Source organism: Anneissia japonica, unplaced genomic scaffold, assembly GCF_011630105.1.
Source record: "Anneissia japonica isolate Jap-2015-1 unplaced genomic scaffold, ASM1163010v1 scaffold287867_len1003013_cov215, whole genome shotgun sequence".
NCBI lineage: Eukaryota > Metazoa > Echinodermata > Crinoidea > Comatulida > Comatulidae > Anneissia > Anneissia japonica.
In genome coordinates this window covers 790,513-804,387 of record NW_022684320.1, presented here as the reverse complement: position 1 = coordinate 804,387, position 13,875 = coordinate 790,513, and the positions used below count along the sequence as shown (strand labels likewise).

Here is a 13,875-nt window from a genome sequence, read left to right as displayed (position 1 = left end):
AAAATATATTGGCCTATGAATAATATATACATAGGCCTATGTATACTGTGAAATTTGACATTAGCGCATTGATTGTATAGTGTTGAGACACTATTTATACACTTTACTTTATTTAACACTTTTTACCTTCTGGATTCTAAACACAAATGTTGACTGACTGTTTCTTTTGTCAAATCCTTTAATTCCTTAAGAAATATCAATGAATAATTTATGGATTTCATGATCAAATGGATTTAAAGACTTCTAGGTAATCTAACATTTGTAGAGGCTGTTCACTTTAAATAGATTTGCTTTACACAATTGTTGTCAAAACTCTTGGGCAGAAAAGAATATTTATTCAGAGGAAGGATGGTTTTATCCACAGCATCTTTACAAAACCATAAATTTTATCAAATTTCTCAGCTCTAAGTACAGGATTCAGTGATAGCACTATAAGAAATTCAGTGGAAATTGCTCCTCCTAGTCTAAACACAAAGATGGTACCACATGTTATGTGAACATAGTTAATGGCATAATGTTTTGTATGACATTAATAATAATATAATAATAATTTATTTGGAAACTGCACTTTTGAAACAGTGGCACACTTCACATGATAAAGGTGCGTCCAAAAATAATTAGATTGGTTCTATTGTTATGATTTATAATTTATAGGCGCCATACAAGGAGAAAGGTAGAGTGAAGTACAGTAAGTTGGTGATGGAATTACGTGTTTTAAAAGCTGCATGAATGAATATAAATCCGGTATAAATAACATTTTTTCCAACAATTTATAAGTAATAAATAACACGTTCAATTTCATAACAGTTGAACTCAATGCATGGGAAAAATCCCCATCCCCTTGTACTGACTGTCAATACTGCCAAATTCCACTACAGCAATTATGAACAGGGATCCTGTCAACCTCTCTGTTGTTTTCATTTTGTTTATCTAATCCACCCTTGTAATATACAGGAAATTTTATGTTGTTTTATTCTCCAATTACTTTATTATGAATGTTCTGCTATTAATGAAGAAAACAGAATGGAGCATTCATCCATGAACCATTTAATTATGATCAGAATGAGTAGAATTATATCAACAAATTCTAAATTAGGTTTAAGATTAACTTCAATTACACATGGTGTATATAAAAGTATACATTTATTTATCTTTGAAGTTATAAAACTTTGAGTGATGCATCACTGATCATTAGTGAATTGCATAAACAAACTGATAATGCAATTGTATTTGTATTTCATTTCATTTCATTTTATTCAGGAATTAAAATCAAGATTACTTGAAAATAAAACAAATAAAAAGAACAGATAAAAGATAAAGAACAAGATAAGACATTAATTCCTAGGGTAACCCAAGAAAGTTTTACAATATATAAAACTTATTTCCATTGGGCCCTTAAAAAATTGTAGACATTTTTACCACGCAAGAAACATAAAACAGTTAACAATAAAAAGCCAAAATTGACAAAAAAAAAAAAATATAATAGACATTAAAAAAGCTATATAAAAAGAGCTGATGCACTCTTATTTGAAACATTGCACATCATGCAAATTGTAAATAAAATAATAATGCTAGAGGACCCCACCAGAAAATATTTAAAAGACTAGTTCTGAAATGTGAGACACGTGTTGGTATATTGTTTGGAAGAATAAACTGCATCCTGCTAAAAGTGATGGCAGAACAAAGCCTCCACTTTTTAATTCTTGTTAAATCTAAAGATTGAAAGGTTTCTTCAGCTTTTTCTAAAAATTAATTTATGTAATTTTTAATAATCAAATTCTCCATGGAAATAATTGTTCATTCATCAACACCTTGTACATTATTACATTAGCAGCACAGGTAATAAATAACAAGAGTGATCGCTCACCGATCTGCAAGTTCCTCCATGCTTAAATACAGTTACAGGACCAAGTTATTATATTGGGTTTTTTGGAAGAGCTAATAAGATAGAAATGTTTAAATAATTAGAATGAATATTTGTACAAATTATTATTTAGAATGTTCATTTTTTTGTATTTAGATGTCTTAAAATTAAAAAAAAATAAAAAAATATCTTAAAATTTAAAAAAATATGTAGACCAAGACGAGATTCAAACTCATGACTTTTGGTTCTTCAGAACACATCCTTAACCAACCATGCCATCTGAGTGACGTGCCCTACAAGTTGTAATGGCAGTAATGTACCGTCCTTGCTGAACCCCGGGGATTAATTTATAAAAGGGCGATGAACGTTTGTTGCAAATCGCCTGTAGTTTATGTGTACAAAATTTCCTGCACGTCCGTTCAAAACTGGTGACGCTGGATGCTTTTAAAATTTTGGTAACAAATCAGAACAAGAACAGCAGTGAGGTTCTGGGGTCAGCGTCTTGCGTGGACTCAATAAATAGACGAATAAATAAATGTCTATAGATTTTTTAATTTAAATATAAGCCTCATTCCTCTCTATACACTGACATCCACCACAAAAATATGACAGGTCTTTGCCAAGCAAAAATACACAAAGTCCCACTGTTACAAGATACAAGATACTTTTATTGTCAATTATTAAAAAAATTCACAAGTAAAATTCTTACCAGAATGTTTTAATTTCTCTTGGATTGTCTGAGTGTTTTGCCTCTTAAATTGGTCCTAATGGGTGCATTGACTCATAATAGTAAATCTTTAAAGAAGAGGCTGCACAAAAGGTAGACAGAAAAAATTATTTATTTTTCATTTGGCCATAAAAAAGTGCATTTTTCTTAGTTGATATCTAAAATTGAAGCATCATTTAGTTACAGTAAACATGATTGGATGCAATTTCATAGAAAGCATGACAGACTTGGCCGAGAAAAACAATACACAAGTAAACAATCAAATAGCTGAGACACAAAGCATAAAAAGTGCATTAGTTGCTTCACTAGACACTTTATACCAGTGGCTCGGTACACAGATTAAATTTCTTTTGTTGGACAATTGGCTCCTCACATCTCAGGCTGACTTGTGTACTCGGCTCACACGTCTTTGTTTTCTCAGGATGATACCGAAATTGGACAGACGGCCGTTGCCAATGGCAACCTCTCTTCATATCCATTTGGTAATTTGAGTAAGTGATTGATAGTATATATGTACATATTTTTTTAATACTTAGAAGAAAAATAACGCTAAAAAAAGAACAACACCTTCAACTGCTTCATGGTGTCATTTTCAAGTTCAAATAATGAGATATACAGGATACAACTGCTTATAATCTATAAAACAAAAACTGTAAACTAGAATGTTAAAGTTCATAACAGTGGGATATTAATCCCTCAAATAAGCCCCCCCCCCCACGTCACTGTCATTAAAACTAGTTCTTCATGTCCAGTGTTTTATATGACATTCTAGTTTACAGCTTTTTTTTTTTTTATAGATTATAAGCAGTTGTATCCTGCATACCTCATTATTTTAACGTTAAAATGACACCATGAAGGAGTTGAAATGTATTCTTTTTTTAGTGTTATTTTTCTTCGAAGTATTTATACAAAACATACTCTTATTCGTATTATTTTTAAACATAATAATAAATATTTAAAACAATGATTAATTATTGTCATAAATATGTTTATATATAATTGATAAACTTCATATATTTAACATTAATTTTCTCCACATTTACAACTAATCATTAATTAATAACATGAGATTTTTAATAGCATATGCTTGATTAAGTTTTTATTGCTATCAATCAAGAATAATTATATAACTATCAGGCTACTAAATGATTCCTAATTTTTATCAACTGCAAATTCCATTTTTATTATATATTGTTTCTTAAGTATGCAAACTGAAGGCATGTTGATGAATGTTTATAGGCATACACAAGAAATGTGCATCTAAAAAACATTAAACATGAAATAATAATTGATTTATTATTGTGACAAAATTATAAACTAGAAATATGAGCAGACAATGTTATTGCGATTGCTACTGCACAACACCTCAATATCCCATCAAGAAGGTGATGAAGTATTGGAGTAGAAAATCTCAGGATTATGATTGTGGATCGAAAGATGTCTTTAATATTTATAGCTAATTATCACCGGTGTTTCAATATGTGACAGGGTCACATATAGGCCCTTTGGGAAATCTGTCGGGTCTCGCAGAGTTGAAGTAAATTGCTCCGAATACGGAATTCCCTTGTATAGTGTTTTGCATGCTGCAATGTGCAGTTGTTTCCGAGACAGCAATCAAAACAATAATGAATGCAACATACAAACATATTTACTGGTCTTATGTTAAAGGCCAATATACTTTTTGTGAAGATCTTACTAGTTAGGTCCTCTTTTTTCATATCTTGCCTCTTTGTTTTTCTTTCTTCATTTGTTTTTTTAAATTTTTATCAAATATATTAAATTAATTAAACTATCTTGATGTAAAATTCAATTTTAAATATTGTCCAAACAATTAGATGCATTGCCTTTTCCAATATACCTTTCCAATGCTATACAACAAAAAGACAGTAACTCCAAAAAGAGACAGAGACATTTTGAGATTCAACGTTTTGATCTATTTGATCATTTTCAAGAATACTTGTTTACAATATTTACAGAAGTATAACAGAAAGCAAATAAAAACCGACCAATCAGATTAAAATCCAATTTTTAACTACCCAATTGAAAAAATGCTATACCCTTTTATATTTTGTATTGTATTTTTTGGTGAAGAACAAGTTTCTTAATCTTATCAATCCTATTTTCGTGTTAATGAATTTCATTAATTTATATTATATTTTACCGTATTTAGTCCCAATGTTTAATTAATTTAAATTGAATGTGTACATAAAGCTTGATGTTGTAATTCATAGTAATGCTATTTATAATAATTAAATTGTAAATTTTGACCATTGTAATTCAAGTTGTAAATTTAAATTCTCTTTCAAATTTTATGTAATTATTATTCATGTATTTTTATAATTATATATACATTTTTTAATGTTGTTTTTTAAGTACCAATCATTGCAATTCAGCTACTGCTGTGAACATGACTTTTTATCTTTAACTTGATACTTATTAAATGAACATTCTAAATTCACACAATACATAATTTTTTTAAATGATAGAATTGTACAGTGAATCTAATACAACTTTTTAAAATGAACTAATATTATGCAATCTTCAAAAATATCTAAGAAAGGCAGACCAATTATTTTAGACTGGTCGCACTTGAGTCATGAGCGGATAAAGTACAAAAAAAAAACAGAAATTACATGACTAAGAGCAAAATAATCAATTACATTATCACTAGTGTGGAAGACATGCTCTGCTCAAAAATACTATCAACATGAGTTTCACCGGCCTTGAGTAACTCATTTTATTTTTACAGTTAATCAAAATTTAATGACAAATAAAAAAGAAAAGGAAATTGTAGAAAGGTGGATTAGGAAACATATGAATGTATTGATAGGTTCTTCCCCAAGCTAATAACTGCTAAAGTTACCATGCAGGTGTGATAAGTAATAAACCTTCAATATTTACCAATCACACCCTGTAAAAATAGCATATTCATTGTATGAAATAAAGCATAACTATATTAATTTTTTATAAAATATGAATGAATACTTAGAGAAGAATGAAAAATAAATGTCTGCAAATGAGTAATCATATGAATTAATAATTCATTGATAATATAATCCATCAGATATATCTAATTTCAATTAAAATTCATAGAAATTACTATAAGGCTCAAATTTAAGTCACATCAATTCTAAATACTTTTTCAAATTTTTCGGAATCAACTTGAGAGGTTTAGGTAATATATGAGACAATAATTCATGAATATATAGGTATAGTTTGAGGGGGGAAAATCAATTTTATTAGATTGCATAAACCAAAAGAACATAACTTTTTTAGTAGATTTTTAAATATTGCTTCGGGATACACATTGTAGGTGTTTTAAAATGAACATTTATACAGCCTAATTTAAGCATCGTATTTAAGCAAGTTTCAGTGTCAATGGCATTGTGTGCATTAATAGTGGGGAAACAGAAGTTTTAAGTAATTTCTTAAACAAAGCAATAGAACAATGTTTAATGTGTAGAGGAGTGAATCCCAAGTGTTGGTGTTGCAAAAGTATAGTAAAAAGTATATAGTAGAACACAGAATAATAGGAAAAGTAAAATAAAAACAATTTTAAATATTGACATTGTCTCCTCATCTATAACCACATTTTTAATGAGAAAATTCTTATAGTGTGCTTTAAATATATTCTAGCTGTAAATGTAATATCATAACATCATGATAATAAAAAAAATATTATTCATCTTTCAGAAATTTAAATTCCGAACTTAAACTATTCTAGAAAACAGTTATGACAAATGAGCACTGGAAAAAATAAGAATAAAGATAAACCAGAAAGAGAGCAAAGAGGGCAGGCTTGACAACCACAGAAAGTGATCAAGCAATGAAATGAGAAGTGTTTGTCAGAGGAGGATAGCAGACATGCATTTTATCCAAGGGAACCTGTAAGTTATGAAATAATTACGTTATTAAACAGTTTAAATATACAATATCTGTGTTAAACTCTGAAAAAAAAAACAGCTAAAAATTTCAGTCAAAGCATAAGATAATAAATTATCAATGTTCAATTAGACGGATTGAAGCAATTCAGTCTATATCTGATTTACTGACTTTTTACTACAAAAATCTGTTTGTTGAGTAGCCAATTTATGGCTCTATGCAAAAATATTTTAACAGTTTATTTATATACCTCTTAATTCATGTGGAACTATTTTCTCATTTGCATGTTCAATAGAAAGCTAACAGCATACTTGAATATACAAATATTGAATTAACTGTTCATGTTTATTTAATAAGTACAATGAGTATAATGTGTATCTAAGACAAAATACTCTGACCACACTATCAAATTTTATGTGACAAATACACATTATTTGCCCATATATGGGCATGATGACATCACCATGCCCATGTATGAATGTGATATCACATCACCATGCCCATATATGAATGTGATATCAGATCACCATGCCCATATACGAATGTGATATGACATCACCATGCTCATGAATGTGATATGACATCACCATGCCCATATATGAATGTGATATGACATCACCATACCCATGTATGAATGTGATATCAGATCACCATGCCCATATACGAATGTGATATGACATCACCATACCCATATACGAATGTGATATGACATCACCATGCCCATATATGAATGTGATATCAGATCACCATGCCCATATACGAATGTGATATGACATCACCATACCCATATATGAATGTGATATGACATCCCCATGCCCATATATGAATGTGATATGACATCCCCATGCCCATGTATGAATGTGATATCAGATCACCATGCCCATATACGAATGTGATATGACATCACCATACCCATAAATGAATGTGATATGACATCACCATACCCATATATGAATGGTGATATGACATCACCATGCCCAGACTGTTGTCATGGTGATTTTTGCTTTTAAGGTTGCATGTTGCAGGGTATTTTTTATATATTTATTTTTATTTATTTTATTTAATTTCACCAACAACAGCTTACACGCCAGAAGCAAATCAAAAAATACATTAGTTTTACCTAAATGGAACAATGAATTTGGGAAAAAACATTCAAATACCGCTCAGTTAAACTGTGCAACAATCTCTCCCCTGATACTCATAGTTCAATAAATTCCTTAACTTTGCATTCCTTAAAAAATTTTATTTAACATTACATTTTCATTTTGCTTCTTGTGTATACCAAATTTTGCTTGTGTTTACCAAATTTTCTTTTGTTTTTGTATATAATTTCTTAACTTTTATTTCTTATTTTAATGTTGTAACTATTAACTGGACCTTAAGGAACAACAATGTAAAAGTTGATTATGTATCCAGAATAAAGAAAGATTTCTATCTATCTATCTATCTATCTATCTATCTATCTAACAGGGAGCATACAGTAATTACAATATAAAATCAAAATAAAAACGATATAAATCATTATAAAAACATACAAAAATATTCAAAACATTACAAAAAACATTCATGATTACAACAATTTTCAATAGTTACTATATATACACAAGGAACATTATAATACAAATTTAAATAATTAAATTACAATTCCAGGGCCAGGTGTATTTATTTAATGTTACTTTATTAATGACTTTTAAATTTTAAATAATATGGCACCATCTTACTTAACATACTTGTTCTCTTTCAATGATTACAGCTATGACTTTCATAAAAGTAAACAAATGTACATGTTCCCAAACCAAAGACTAATTACAAAAAAAGAAGTATCTCATATCGTGGTGCTATTGAATGGAATAAATTAACCCCTGATGTTCAGTCTTCTACCAATTTAACTATTTTCAAAAACCACATCTGTACTAATAATTAATGAAACCAAAGTTAAATACAGTAGTATGAACATTGTATAAATCCCTATTTTGATGTTTTCTTGCCTTGTTTTATTTATATTTTACATTCCTTTTTGTAATTTTCTGTTTACTTTTGTGGAATGGATTTTCTTCATTTCGATAAGTTATTTTTGCCATTTGTTAGGTATAGATTACTTTTATTTTACTAAATTGTTGACTTTCTATCTACATTATTTAATTTGTGTGTTTAACTTTTGCTTTCTGATTATGTACCGTACTGTGTAATCTATGTTAATTGTAAGTAAGGTACGGCTATCTCACGACCACAATAAAAAACAGCATTATATTTGGATTTGTGCTTCGTGAATAAATAAAGTTTTACTAGTGCTCTAGTTGTCATCGTTGGTGTTATGGTGGAACTGAAATCAAAACTGAACGTCTGTGTTCGTAGCTGTCGTCGTCGTCATCATCATCATTCTCGTTAGCTGAATCAATGTCATTAAAGAATTGACAAAATCATCATCATAATTCCTATTAGCAGAATCAATTAATGGAAGCATTAAAACAATAAACAGAAATATTTGTGATTCAATATTTCGACATTAATTATGTCATCCTAATGAAATATTTGTACATTACAGATCAAGCCTGTGAATATTCAATAATCATTGTTTTATTATTTGGGTGGGCATAAAAGTATTTTTAATGTATTTGTTTCTTAAACATTTCAACATACAGCAGGGGCTGCTCAAGATTTTTTCAATGTGAAAATTCAGTGAAAATTTGGTTGAAATCGGCTCAGTAACAAAGGAGAACATCCCGGACACAAAAACCCCAATTTGCCTTTTATAGATGTAAAAGTAAAACAAATGTATATGTTCCCAAACCAAAGACTAATTACAAAAAAAGAAGTATCTCATATCGTGGTGCTATTGAATGGAATAAATTAACCCCTGATGTTCAGTCTTCTACCAATTTAACTATTTTCAAAAACCACATCTGTACTAATAATTAATGAAACCAAAGTTAAATACAGTAGTATGAACATTGTATAAATCCCTATTTTGATGTTTTCTTGCCTTGTTTAATTTATATTTTACATTCCTTTTTGTAATTTTCTGTTTACTTTTGTGGAATGGATTTTCTTCTTTTCCATAGTTTATTTTGCCTTGTTAGGTATAGATTACAGTACTTTATTTTATTAATTTGTTGACTTTGGCATACAGTACTGTTTAATAATTATATTTTGTATCTATTTTATTTAATTTCTGCATTTAACTTTTGCTTTTTATGATGTACCTTTATGTGTAATTTGTTAATTGTAAATAAGGTATCTCACAGCCATAATGAAAAACAGCATGTATTTGTTGATTTGTGCTTCGTCAATAAATAAAGTTTTAATACTACTCTCATATCTATATATTTCATATTACTTAATTGTATCAATAAGGTAAAAACATTTAAATATAAGTTGTTATAATAATAATGATATGTAATAATAATACTAATAACAGTTGTATTAGTTGTAGTAATAGAGGTTTTGGATATAGTACTTAATGATAATAATAATATTAAGATAATAATGTAACAATAATAATGTTAATATTCTTATATATAAATATTCTTTTTTAAAAATAACTTTAAATATGTAGCATTTCAGAAGAAATTTATGAATAAATGAATGTTGCTTACAGTAAAGTCTGGCCTAAGAACGTGTAAATCATTTATTGTGACTTTAGTATTCATTTCTATGTTACAAATGGGAAGTTGATTGGGATGAAACTAAATGTCAAAGTTCAACCACAAATCAAAATAGAAAGCTTAGCTATCTAGTTTCTAGTATCACTCAATATTATTTTTAGAGAAACACAAATTTAAATAAAACCACTGAGTTTTGATATTGCCTTAGGCGTTATCGCTGCACAATATTCCATGCTAACAACTACATCAGGTGGGTATCCAGTGTGCTAATGCCTATTATGCAAATGTAACACTGACTAACATACTAGCTATTAGGAATTATAAAAAATAATTTCGTCAGAAATACAAACTAAATTCTGGTATGTAAATCTTATAATGGATAAACGCTGATTGTGCAACTATGTGAAATATTTACATACAAATTCAGGCCATAGTATCATAATTGCTATTTTAAACTTTTGTGTCAGGCCTAACAAACATTATAATTGCTATTTTAATTCTGTTCACATGTGATATGGAGAACAACTTAAAGAGAAAAGATGACGTCAATAAATCAGAAGATACTTGAGGAACAGTCCTAGCAATACACTGACCTGAAGAGTGCCCTCTATAGGCTTAATTTGATTTTAAAATATATTTGTGAGGCGGCATGTATAATGATGATGATGATGATGATGATGATAATTATGATGATAGTAAATATGATGATGATGCATCATGAAATATAAACAATTTTATACTATTGTGCATTTTTGTTTGCTTGTGGGCCTAGGGGAGATCAGTCATTAATTCCTGAACAGGCCACCCAGAAATAGAAATTTGAAATAGATTTGCTTTCTTCCTTTAATTATTTTTGTAGGTAATTAAGATCTATGCTTTCATTATGTAATAAAAGAAATAATAAATTATAATATTCTAATCTGTAAGTCTAATTAACCTAACAAATTGTTTTACATATAATTTTTTTTATATAATTTTATTTATCTTTTCTTTTTGATATAATGATAATGGTAACAATAAGAAATGATAATGATCACAAAGATAATAATGATATATACCAAACATAAAACCATATAAATAAACCATATATGTTATTACTTCGCCGTGCAAACCTTCAAACAATACGATAATAATGATGTTAATGATGGTCTACGGGTAATGTATGTTTACACAAATTTGTGTTTTCAATTATCGTTAGTAGTTAATGAAGCAGCCTTCCTAATAGATTTATTCCGATTCTTTAGTTGTTTCCATCATACAATTTAATTGGTCTCAAATAATTTGCTAAAATCAAATACTATATATGTATTAATACTAGTCGCTATTTTTGTTTACTTTGTTTGATGATTAATGTGGAAGAGAGGAGTGGACTATTTTTGTTAGGTAGGCAAGACTATTTTTATACCTTGTACAGCAAACCCACCGCCCGCCAATAATGATGAATTTAAAATAAAACATAATTAATTTTTGCCCAATTAGTGCACCCGCCGCCACAAAAAATTCGAAATTTTCAGACAAAAATTAAGGTTTTCTTATTTTTATTACGCCCGCTGCTGCCTTGAAATTTCCAAAAATAAGATATGTATATTTCTTCCCAAAATTTAATTTTTTTTTCTACTCTCTCCTGCTCTCCTGACAATCTTTTAAAAATATGTTAGTGAAACTTGGTATAAAAAAAAGTCTCGGCTTGCCATTGTCTAACACACATACCAATTGCCTGCCATATTTCAGAAGCTAAATTCTCAGTGTTGAATACATGGTTTATTACTGATGTTTTGCTTTTTCTTTTTCATTGCTTTCATTTGCAGAAGATGTTCATTATGAAAATGCTCCAATGTTATTTTTATATTTTGCATGTTGTACGTCCTACAGCATTTAAGAATAAAAATCTCGGTTCACTTTTGGTTATCAAAATAATTGTAGCATTACCTCTAGCACTACCTCTAGCCAAAAGCTTGAATATAACTAATATGAAGCCAATCAATCAATCATTCAATCACACAATCACAAATAAATTCATTCAATCCTACATAATGATATATCATAATGTTACAAATAAGTATAAAAGAAAATTAAAATTGTAGGATCTGGGAGACTCTCTAAGACCAAAGGTCACAAGCATGAGAGCCACCCAGTAAATTAAATAATTAATGAAGATTTTAAAAGAAAACAGAAGTATTGTAAACATTTGCCTTCTTAAAATAAAATACAAAATCTCATTCTCATGTAATGCTTTTCTTTTCTTTAATAAATTTTAAAAGCATAATCCAATTTTAATTAATTTAATGAACAACTTAATCTAAATAAATAGCATTTTTATTTGTCAAAATATATAAAATACAAATAGAGTCTAACTTTTAGCAATGTATATACATAAACACACACACAATTTATATTTTTTCATTTCATTTATTTAGAGGTACTGTAGAGACCAACTTAAACTAGACAAAAATGAGATGAAATATTTCAAAATTAAAACATTAACATTATTTCTTTAACAAAATGAGCAAGCATGACTAATTGTTTAACATTACAAGTTTGAAATAACTGCTGAAATTTTAAAACACTTGGATGAATATAGAAATATTGGGTTTTTTTTAGGAACAATTAAAACAGGATAGTTTAAAACATATTGAAATTCGTCACCTATCCTTTTTATCACAGAGTGTACATAGTTTGTTAGATGCCTCTGGTAAGTATTGACCCTCAGAAATAGGCAACTTATGGTTCCTACAACAAAATCTACGCAGGTTTACTCTATTGAGTGTGTTTTGTTCGATTAAATATCTTTCGAAATCACAATTTGTTTAAATTTATATGCAAATATATAAGAATTCTAAGCTACTGTGATTCTGATACTTGTTTTTTAAAAATAATTTTCTTTTTAAATAAAGTTTCCAAGCATATTGGAAACTAAACTAATTAATAATATTCATGACAGGGACTCCTATACTGTTTACAGCACTACAGTACTGTACATCAATAGAGCAGGCAAACATCTTGCTTAAAAAAAAACTCTTCCGGCCTTTACTAATATAGAATCCTATATAAATTCATATCCCAGGCACGCGACAAGCTATCTGTTATTAAATTTTGTGTCTCGTGTTCAGGGAATGGTTCAGGTAATGGTCACGGGTCATCATTAAAACGTCAATGAATGTCCAGAGGCATGGGTCACCGAGTCAAGGTGATGGTGTCTGTTTGTTGACTTACAGAATTTCAGTTTCGACCGTCTATAGCGATCAATCCAATCCCTCGATGAATACTGTAAATATTTTTCTGCGCAATTAAATTAAAGAAATGTGATAGAACACCAGTAGTCAAGACTGCATATGAATTAAATCAAAAGATATATTCCAGCTTTAGTGGTAGTGGGAGAAAGAGGTAATGTCTACCTCTTTATGTTTTGTTGCAAGTAAATGAGAAATAAGTGGTAGTGTTAGAGTGAAGGAAAACTAAATCTAATTATGACACTACAACTAAAAATAAATATATGAAAAGCTCATAGCCAAAGAAATCAATAACACCACAAATGAATTTTTAAGTAACAGTCAATACTAATTTACTGACAAATGCCTCAACGAAATCAAAATGTCTTGCAGTACTTCTGTGTCTTGCCACCTATGTTATGAGATATGTGGAATAACATTAATTACATTGATTGCAATAATATGTGTATATATATATATATATATATATATATTTTTAAAAGGCAAATGGGAAAACCCATGAAACAGCAAACGGCCACATAATGCAAAACTATTTAAAATTAAAACGGAACAGTAGAGAAAATCCGA

The 13,875-nt window shown here is 28.9% G+C and overlaps 1 long non-coding RNA gene across 4 annotated transcripts in view; it reads left to right on the top strand.

Annotated features, from left to right (window-relative positions):
- The window catches only part of LOC117104622, a 55,959-nt gene that overhangs the window by 28,750 nt on the left and 13,334 nt on the right, over positions 1-13,875 (top strand). For 2 of the 4 annotated variants that reach the window (XR_004444791.1, XR_004444792.1), the window contains 2 exons: positions 3,013-3,082; positions 6,285-6,478. This is a non-coding gene — a long non-coding RNA (uncharacterized LOC117104622). The remainder of the gene's footprint in view (positions 1-3,012; positions 3,083-6,284; positions 6,479-13,875) is intronic. The other 2 variants (XR_004444794.1, XR_004444793.1) reach the window with 1 other exon arrangement.